Genomic DNA, 10910 nt, shown 5'->3' on the forward strand with positions numbered 1-10910 from the left:
TTGGAGGGGAAACTGGGAATGGAGAAATTTACATGTAAATAAAGAAAATATCTAATAAAAAAATTAAATAAAAAAAAAGAAACTTTTTGCATTTTGTGTTTTCTATGGTATCTTCTGCACCTGAGATTCTCTCTTCTATATCTTGTATTCTGTTGGTGATGCTTGCATCTATGGTTCCTGACTTCTTTCCTAGGATTTCTATCTCTAGAGTTGTCTCTCTTTGTGATTTCTTAACTGTTTCTACTTCCATTTTTAGGTCCTGGGTGGTTTTGTTCATTTCCTTTGCCTGTCTGTTTGTGTTTTCCTGTAATCCTTTAAGGGATTTTTATGTTTCCTCTTTAAGGGCTTCTATCTGTTTACCAATATTCTCCTGTATTTCTTTAAGGGAGTTATTTATGTCCTTCTTAAAATCCTCTATCAACCTCATGAGATGTGAATTTAAATCCGCTTCTTGCTTTTCCAGTGTGTTGGGGTATCCAGGACCTGATGTGGTGGGAGAACTGGGTTCTGATGATGTCAAGTAGTCTTGGTTTCTATTGGTAAGTTTCTTGCGTTTGCCTTTCACCATCTGGTTTTCTCTGGTGTTAGATGTTCTTGCTGTCACTGGCTGGAGCTTGTTCCTCCTGTGGGTCTGTAAGCCTGTGTCAGCACTCCTGGGATACCAGCTCTCTCCTGGAGGAACTTGTGTGAAGAGGGCTCTGGAACAGCCTAAGCTCTGAGTACAGATGGAGACCCAAAGGATCCTGTCCCAGCTGCTCCACTGTTCTTGTGGCCCGTGTGCTCCTTGTTGCCCTGCTCCAGACAGTTATTGGAGAGAAAGTGGATATCTCACCACTGGGGAGTGAAAGCACTCCTGGGAGGACAGGTCTCATCCTGGTGAACCCCTGCACAAAGGGGTTGTGGCACAGCCTCAGCTCTGGGGTGCAGACGTCTGACAGACCGGAAGGATGTCCTGTAGTTCTTTTAGACAGGAACAATTATGGGTCAGAGTTTCTGACTGTGGGATGGCAACCCCATCTTCCCATTTGATGCCCTATCTTTCTACTGGAGATGAATTCTACAAGTTCCTTCTCCCCACTGTAGGGCATTTATTTCATCTAAGGTCCCTCTCTTTGAGTAGTGAGCATCTCTCACCTCCCAGATCTCTGATACATTCTAGAGGGTCATCCCTTTCCTCCTAGAAATCTTGTTTAACATGGATTGCACAGATTTACAAAATTCTGGATGGACTGCTTAGGTAGTATTTGGGGTTGCTGGAAATGTGATTTCAGTCAGCTCCTGATTTCCTGTGTAATCGTGAGACCGTCATATCAGTACTCCATTTCCTCATTGGTAACATTATTCAAAAAATATGAATGTATTTTAGAAGAGGGGTCAAGAGGAGGCTAAGAGGGCAAAAGAGGAAACACAAGGAATGGCTTTTTCAGATTCATTATGCAGATGGCCTGAGTATCTCATCAAGTGTATGTGGGCCACGCACTTTGCATTCTTAAAAGCAAGCTAGAGAAAAGAGCTCATTAATAGCTTTCAATATTGAAAATATTAAATATCCAAAGACTCAGACATGTTTAATATGACTTATTGTATATATATATATATATATACATATATATATGTAAACATTTCATATTATCCCATTCATGCACATAAATTTCATGTTTCTCTATCAGTTACAGAGATATTTAAATTTAAGAATTCAATTAAAATGAAAAAGAAATAAAACACTATGTAAGTACATATTTCAAAATACTCCAAAGCCACTGTGGTTCTTGTTTAAACCTAGGCTCTGAATAGATGCAGAGTGCAGGAGAACAGTATCTGTTCTACATACACAGGAGCCATTCACCCATGAAAACCACTGAACAATCAGCTTGAGCATCTAAAGAGCAGAGGATGACGTCAATCAGGTCAACTTTTTCTTTTGAAAGATTTATTTATTTTTATTTTATGTGTGTGCCTGCCTGCCTGCCTGTATGTGCACCACATGCACACTCAGTACCTGCCAAGGTCCAAATGGGACATTCGTACCCTGAGATCTAGAATTACAAGCAGTTGTGTGCTGCCATGTGTGTAATTGGAGTGAATCAGAGTCCTCTGCAAGGGCCATAAGTACTCCTAACTGCTGACTCTCTTAAAAACTGTGCTTTTTAACCCTGAGAGTCTTATCTAGATCTTTTGAAGCATAAAAACTTTTAAGCCTACATCTGAACTACTCAATCAGAATTTCTGAAAATTCCCAACACAACACTACAGGTAAACCTGGAAAACAGCAACAATTCATCTGATTATTTAGGAAGTTACAAAGCATGTTCTGATCACTCACTGTAATTTTTCCTTGGTTTTTATTTTTAAAATTAAGTAAACAGAAGTTTATACATTGTCTTAGTCAGGGTTTGTATTCTTGCATAAAACATTATGACCAACAAGCAAGTTGGGGAGGAAAGGGCTTATTCAGCTTACACCTCCACATTGCTGTTCTTCACCACAGGAAGTCAGGACAGGAACTCACACAGGGCAGGAACCTGGAGGCAGGAGCTGATGCAGAGGCCATGGAGGGTGCTGCTTACTGGCTTGCTTCCCCTGACTTGTTCAGCTTGCTTTCTTATAGAACCCAGGACTCCCAGCCCAGGGACGGCACCACCCACAATGAACCCTCCCACCCGTGATCACTAATTGAGAAAATGCCTTACAGCTGTATCTCATGGAGGCATTTCCTCAAGGGAGGCTCCTTTCTCTGTGATAACTCCAGCTTGTGTCAAATTGACACCCAAAAACAGCCAGCACATTCTTTCTTTCTTTCTTTCTTTCTTTCTTTCTTTCTTTCTTTATTTATTTATTTATTTATATTCATTTGTACCAATGATAATTAAAGAAGAGAATAAATCTGGATGGGAGTACAGGGCAGAGGAATGGGAAGGAGGAGAAGGAGAGAGAAAATGATATAATTATGTTTTAACTAAATAAAATAAGTAAGTAAAGTCTGAATGGGCAGTTTGTTTTGACTTTGTGTTGAATATACTCATAAATTTTATTCTAGATTTCAAATTGCTCCCATATAAAATATTCACTGCCACAAATAAATTCCTGCTGGCTCACTGTTTCTTCCCCTCACACTATTGACATTTTGGGTCATATAATTGTTTTGTTAGGAAGCTATCCTTTGTGTGGTAGATGTAGCAGCATTTATGGCTACTGCTCATGAGGCATTCATAGCACACCTGGACTGTCAAAAAATAAATACTAACTGAATAGGTGCAAATACATAGTTATCATAACTTAAATTGATAAGTCAAGTTTTCCCTACCAAAGGGGCTAGTGCAGTGAGAACTGGGTATGTAGGTGTTATTTCTTGAGACACACTCTGTAAATATTGAAACTGATTTATTACAACCTCTAACACTACTCTCATCATGAATTCCAGAGAGCCAAAGATGTCTTTGTCTTACTTCTTAGATAAACAAATTGGTTTTTCATGACATGTTTTTAATTGGATTCCCCCCCCCAAATTAGTACAAGCAGATAGATTTATTAACTATATAGAATGTTTTCTTATACATATTGAAGCAGCTATCTCCATGCTATAGCTAAAAATCCAGCAAAGAAAGATGAGGTCACATACTCACAGTTAATATATGACAATTCTCAAACTTAAACACAGACATTTTGATTCTGGGCTAAGTATAATTTATAATACAGCCTGGCTACTTCTGAATTGTCCTTCAATGACAAGAATGATTTTACAAATATGTGTCTCTGTCTCTGTGTCTCTGTGTTTGCCTGTGTGTGTGTGTATGTGTGACTGTGTGTCTGTGTATCAGTATGTGTCTGTGTGTGTGCCTTTATGTGTATGTATGTGTCTGTGTGCTTCTATGTGTGTGTGTGTCTGTGTTTGTGTGTCTGTCTGTGTGTGTGTTATGTGTGTATGTATGTCTCTGTGTATGCCTTTAGGTGTGTATCTGTGTGTATGTGTGTGTGTGTGTGTGTGTGTGTGTGTCTGTGTGATAGAGTTGAAAGGGAGATAAGAGAGAGTGTGTGGAGAGAGTACTATGAATGCATTATGTACATGTCCTCTTTATTAAATTGTCAAAGAACAAATAATAAAAATGTGAAAATAAAATAGTGATTTTGAGAAGGAGAAATAAAAGAATAATTAAGATTCTAAGGTAGTCAAAGCAGAACTCTTCTTCAACTACTTGGTAATCTGCTCTGTTTGGTACATTTCAGGACAAGGTGTGGGGACTCGGCCTCACTGCCCAAAAGCTAACTGATCCAACTTTCCTTATCTCTTCCTCTAAAGGTCAAAATAGTAGAACCATTACCACTCATGCTCAGAGGTGAACATAGTGTTCAGTTTTATATTACATTCTGGCAAATGTTGTGAATACCTGTCATTTCTCTTCCTGTCCCCTCCCTTCCCAAGTACCTAATAAAAAGGGAGGAGACAGGTAGGGTTTTCCCTTTGCTCAAAGCAGTTTCCTGTAGGTTTTAATTGTTTCAACAGGGAACAGTCTACTAGCAAGCAATTAATATTCTGAAATTATTAACTTTTCAAAGAAATTTCCAAATCCCTCCTGATAGGTAGAAATCATTTTCCAAATGTACTCAGGGGAAACAGGCCCACTCCTATCTTCTTGTTCTCTTATAGAGGAACATCTACATGGTCATCTCTTATAATTCTGGTACAAAATTTTCCATCCAATATTTTTGATATATGGCAATTGTCTGATATATGGTAGACTATAACTGATACAATCTCAGGAAAGAAGACCCTTAATATTACATCTTATGTCTAGATATAATCCTCATTCATTCACTGCTGTTTATTTGTGGAAAGTGAAAGTAACTAGATAATTTAAAAAATATCTAATGATTTATCAGTAAACTAGGTTGAAGAACTAGAGAAGATGGCATGTGGAAGACTGAAAAGCATAAAATTACAATTTACTCAGAGGAGAACCGAACTTTGTGCAAACAATCAATCTTAAAAAATTAAACTTACAATCTTCCTCTTGTGAATATTTGAATTTAATATGGATCGTCCTTCAGCATGACTGTATTTATAGTTGTCTCAGTATTTCATGTGTATGTGTTACAATCCCAAAGTCTGGGCTTCTTGCTGGGCTCCTGTGCATCCAAAATGCAACTAGACATCTTTTTTCATATATTTCAAAAGTATTAGAACCTCACATGTCCAAGTTGAAATAACTCCTTATTGACTGAAACAAGCCCCTGAAATTCCTAAACAAGAGATGTTTTGAGTCTATTCACGTATGTGATTAGCAAGTGGATACAATAGTAGAGTAAGCGATTTTGTATAAAACTTAGAATGAGAGACTCTATGGATGATTCAGCCATTAAGAGCACTATTTACTCTAGAAAAGAGCCTGAGTCAATTGCTAACACCCACATGGTTGCTTATACCATCTGTAACTCCAGTCCTAGGGGATCCAACACCAACTCTTGGCCTCCACAGGGCACTAGATATGCACTTGATATATGGACATACAGGTAGGCAAAACACCTGTACTTATGCCCTACACTGGGGAGAGGGAACTTGTAGAGCCCACCTCCAGCCAAAAGACAGGGCATCAAGTGAGGAATGGGGTTGTCATCCCACAGTCAAAACTCTGACCCAGAATTGTTCCTGTCTGAAAGAACTGCAGAGATGGAAATGGAGAGTAGCCTAAGGAAAAGAAAGTCCAGTGACAGGCCCAAAGTGGGATCCAGCTCAAAGGGAGGCCCCAAGGCCTGACACTATTATTGAGGCTATGGGTCACTCACAAAAAGGGTCCTATCGTGACTGCACTCCAGAAGACTCAACAAGCAGCTGAGAGAGTCAGAGGCAGATATTTGCACCCAACCAATGAACAGAAGCTGTTGACCCCTGTGGTGGAATTAGGGGAAAGCTGGAAGAAGCTGAGGAGGAGGGCAACCCTGTAGGAGGACCAGAAGTCTCAATTAACCTGGACACCAGAGATCTCTCAGATACTGGAACACCAACCAGGCAACATTCACCAGCTGATATGAGGCCTCCAACATGCATACAGCAAAGGACTACCTGGTCTGGGTTTAGTCAGACAAGATGCACCTACCCCTCAAGAGACTGGAGGCCCCATGGAGTTTAGAGGTCTGTTGGGGTACTACAGAGTGGGGACATCCTCATGGAGACGGGGGGGGGGGGGGGGAGGAAGGAGGTATAGGATATGGAACAGTCAGAGGGTGGACCAGGAGGGGAGTGAAATCTGGAGTTTAAAATAAATAAATAAAAAGAAGAAAAAAAAGGAAAAGAAAAAAGAGAAAATTGTTTTTAAATTGAATGAACTGCAAGTGGATGAAGATTTCTAATATTTTAATATTATTACATTAAAATTATTATATTAAAACATTACTTGTCTCTTTGCCTTTCCTAATGTCATAGGTAACCACTAGGTTTGAAGTGGACATTTATTATTGTTTTATTTTTATTTTTTTATCCCCGTATCATGATTTTCCTCTGAAATATTAGAGTCATCTGTCACCTGCCTCCTTCCCATTCTTAGTTCCATGTTTATCTTCTTTCTCCTTTTATTTCTTGTCATTATTTAGTAATGTTAAAGATTAATTAACCAAAAAATATATGATCACCTACTGTCTTAGTTAGGGTTTTACTACAGTGAACAGACACCATAACCATGTCAACTCTTATTAAGGACAACATTTAATTGGGGCTGGCTTACAGGTTCAGAGGTTCAGTCTATCATCATCAACGCAGAATTATGGCAGCATCCAGGCAGGCATGGTGCAGGAGGAGTTGAGGGTTCTACATTTTCATCTAAGGGCTGCAGCAGAATACTGACTGGCAGGCAGCTAGGAGCAGGGTCTTAAAGCCCACACACACATTGACACACCTACTCCAACAAGGCCACACCTCCAAATAGTGCCAGTCTCTGGGCCAAGCATACACAAACAATCACATCTACCTATGCAGATTTACCTCAGTGATTTTTTTTTTTTCTATTCAAGATTGAGCGTACAGCTCTGTGTAATTTCAGCAAGCTACTCTAACACTGGTGTATATCCACAGGCCCTTATACCACTATCCTTTTTGGGTTTGTCTGTCTGTCTGTTTGTTTCAGTCAAAACCTCACTAAGTTACCTGAGCAGGTATTAAACTCATGATTCTCCAGCTTTGCTTGTTTGAGTTACAAGCCTGCACTACCAGTGTTTAACCCTATTACTTAACAGTAAGTCTACATTGCTGAAAGTAGCATACACTTGAGTCATAGAACATGGATAAACCAAGCTGGTATTAACATGGATACTTCGTCTCCACTGACTCACCTTAGAATGTGGAAAGTGGCTGTATAAGCTGTTGGAAAAGAAAAATACTCATTGGTCTTATCCAGTTGTAAATTTTGTAAGACAGAATTACAATTTTCTGGGCAAGATAAGCTCACTGATGTGATAGTGGTAGAAAGCAATGGGAGTAACTGATCACTTTCTGATTCTATTAATAACACCATTTCACAAAACAGAGCTCATGCCAGGCACAGTTACTGGGTGCATGATCCTGTGGGTATACAGGTCATGGGCCTGGGGAAGAGCCTAATATTCTGCTTATGGGTCAGAGTATTAAAGTTTACCCCTGACTACCTTTATTATGCTCATAGATTAGTTCACCTCTCAACTCTTATCAGAGAAGCTTCTTTTATTGGGATGTGGATTTTAAACAAAGGTTCACAACTGGACAACATTCAGAGGAAATGGAATATCTATATCACATACTCCTCCAAAGACTTGGGCATCCTCTCAAATGAGGAGGCTGGAAGATTGTAAGAGGCAGAAGCAGCAGATGATGACAGCAAACAGTGTTTCCTAGACACAAAAGGGTAATTGTATATATGACCTCACAGTGGTTGGGACAGCATTTAGAGACCTACACTAGTCAAGGCAGAAAAGTCCCAGAATGGAGGAAAGAGGTAACTGACAAAGGCCTGGGGGAGGTGAGGGAGAAGGGAGGGAGGGAGGGAGAGAGGGAAGGAGGGAAGGAGGGAGGGAGGGAGGGAGGAAGGGAGAGGGAAATAGAGAGAAGAAGAGAGAAAGAGAGGTGGAAAGAGAGGGTGGAGAGGGAGAGAGAGAAGAAGAGAGGGGGAGAGAGGGAGAGAAAGAAGAAGAAGAGAGTTTTCTCTAAAAGTGTGGCTCATGAAAGGTCTAACAAACTCCAGTGGGTGGCCATTTACTCAAAAGTATTTAGTAGATTGTGATTTAAAAAAATTCATAAGGACACAAAGTTGTGTGGGCCTGGAATGTGGAGATCTCCAGTGAGATGGGGGAGGTGGGTGAACACAGTCAAAATACAATGTATGGAGTTCACACAAAAATTAATAGAAACATTCTTTTTAAAAATGTCAGGATAATTGATGTTTCTGCAAGTGGCTGTGTTTTATAAATATAGTTGTAGCTTCTGTTTCTTATCAGATAGGTCATAGAGACACTGTGTACTTTGATATATATTTTGAATACTTTTATAATGATGTTAATGACCTAAATTTTTGGCACTACCCACACAAAATATTAACTCTAAAGCATTAGAGTACATCATTAATTCTGGTATTTATACCCCAATCTAATAATTTTATTTGAATGAGATTTCTGAATCTTGAAGCAATCCTTTCCATAAATTCCATTTTTAGAAAGAGCCTTGTAGCCTGTGGTGTGTCCATTCCAGTGAATGTGATGAAATGCATACAAACTTACCAGCAAGAAGGAGACCTGTTAGTCATATGGCAGTGTTAATCTGTCAGGCATTACCTCATGAGTCATTTAGAGGAAAGGGTAGGGTTTCCTCTTGAATTCATTACAGCATGAAAGGTAACATTTAGAAGGTAAAGTACACAAAATGAGACTGTACCTCTCAGGTAGAAGTATGTTTCCCATGAGAAAGCGCACATTTTTACTTAAAAAGAGACAGTATCCTTTTGGTATTTGATCCTAAATAAGTGACTGGAAATTTCTGAGCTCATCAGTAAAATATTCAGAATAGCCAATGGAAAGAAAAGAGCAATACAACTAAAAACTGTAGAAATAAGAAATAGTGTGAGGAAGAATAGATGTACTTAAGGAAATGGTATAAATAGTTCTTTAAATGAACTTAGAATTTTTTTTCTAGCTGTATGAATAACTAATTAGAGCAAAAATTTTGACAAACACAAAATAGCTAAAATTATTTCTCTCCTATCCTCATCTTGGATGTCACAGCTTAAAAACTAAGACCTCCTGGTATGTGTGTGCTTGGTTAAATATGAAGATACTTTAAATTAAGTTTGGTGAAATTATATTACATCAGATTATGCTTAAGCTAAGAGATCCTTCCTTTCCTTCAAGTATTAAATCTAAAAGAAGAAGAGATGGATATGGGAAGGTTATAAAACTATGTAATTCTCAGGGCTCCTAAGCAATCGCTGTCCCTCAATTTCCTCAAAGTAACTGAAGATTTCCACAAGCCCTTACATGTCTGTCATGTTGTTCTGAGAACCGGTTGAAATGGTATATGTGACAGCACTCAAAATCTCAGCTGATACCATTGACCATAAGCAATAGTTGAGAGGATTTGAAATTATTTAGCCTGAAAATGAGAACAATCAGATTAACAGACTCAATGTCATTAAATACTTTAAGGCTGAACCACAGAAATGGTTCTGGACATTCAGAACAAGTATTTGTGCATACACATACATACAGAGAGAGAGAGAGAGAGAGAGAGAGAGAGAGAGAGAGAGAGAGAGAGAGAGAGGGAGAGAGCATACATAATGACCAGCAGCTGCTATTAATGACAGAAAACACACTTTAGTCTCTCTAAAAGATATTTCTAGTAGACCTTTTGGAAGCTTTGAGTCTCCAACACTAGAAACATTCAGGCATGATTTAGAAGGCATTATGCTGGTGAGGCTAAGGAGAAAGTTCATGTGTTAAATTGGCAACTGAGCCATAGGAGCTACACAGTATCTTCCAAAATCAAAAGCCTGGTATATGAAACATGTAGAGTTTATATTTTCAATTCTCTCTCCTTAAATATTCAAAGTACCCTAATCCTGTTTTAACAGCACTACAAGTTCTCACAAAGACAACAATCTGAGCCTCTCATTGCCTCTTCTTTGGGGAGAAAGTAAGCAGAAGAGACAAGAATGAGCATGGCAGGAAACTTAATTAATCCGAGTCAACAGCCATGCTGCAGGAAGAGGTACGAAAAACACAGAGAGAATCAGGCACTACACCTACACATAATGAAGAAACACATCTGATTTGTGCTTAACCAAATTCATAGTATCTATGATGCTGGGGTCTTCATATTTAGCTCTAAGTCTGTAAAACTTACACAAGCAAAAATGATTATCCAGATAACTTATTACAAGAAGAACTGTGGAGCACTTATGTAAGTAGACTGTGTGAAGTCTAGTTAACTCCAGCCACAACATATTCTATTTCACTATCAGTTTTCTCTCCACAATTGTTTCACTTTGCTCCCTGTGAAATGCCCAGATAATTTCCTGACATTCAGAAATTTGCTTTTCAGGAAACACTCTGGGTGTGCTGTGAACATGGTGCTAAGATTACGAAAATGTTCTCAAGGGGTTTGGCAATGTCTAGCCTGTCCCTAGGAAACCTGAAGCTAAACCAAACTCTGCTATCAAATTCAAGCCATGGCCAAGAGTAAATCAAAGGAACATAATTGTGTGTAATAACCTTGTTGTGGTATGTTCTCACTAGAAGGTAGACCCAAAGACAAATATAACCAAGGTTGACACACTGTAACATAGAGAACCAATTTCCAATCTTGTTACCTCTCACATCTCAATATACACATTCATACATACATACATACTTACATACATACATACACACACCACCACCACTACCACCTCCACAACACC

General features: G+C 38.9%; 1 long non-coding RNA gene across 1 annotated transcript; it reads left to right on the forward strand.

The window, feature by feature from the left end:
• The first annotated feature begins 7914 nt into the window (after positions 1-7914).
• On the forward strand, positions 7915-10708 carry LOC116086538. The gene is made up of 3 exons (XR_004116987.1): positions 7915-7958; positions 10083-10219; positions 10553-10708. It is a non-coding gene; the product is annotated as an uncharacterized LOC116086538 (long non-coding RNA).
• Positions 10709-10910: the final 202 nt, after the last annotated feature.

Source organism: Mastomys coucha, unplaced genomic scaffold (assembly GCF_008632895.1).
Source record: "Mastomys coucha isolate ucsf_1 unplaced genomic scaffold, UCSF_Mcou_1 pScaffold12, whole genome shotgun sequence".
Lineage (NCBI taxonomy): Eukaryota > Metazoa > Chordata > Mammalia > Rodentia > Muridae > Mastomys > Mastomys coucha.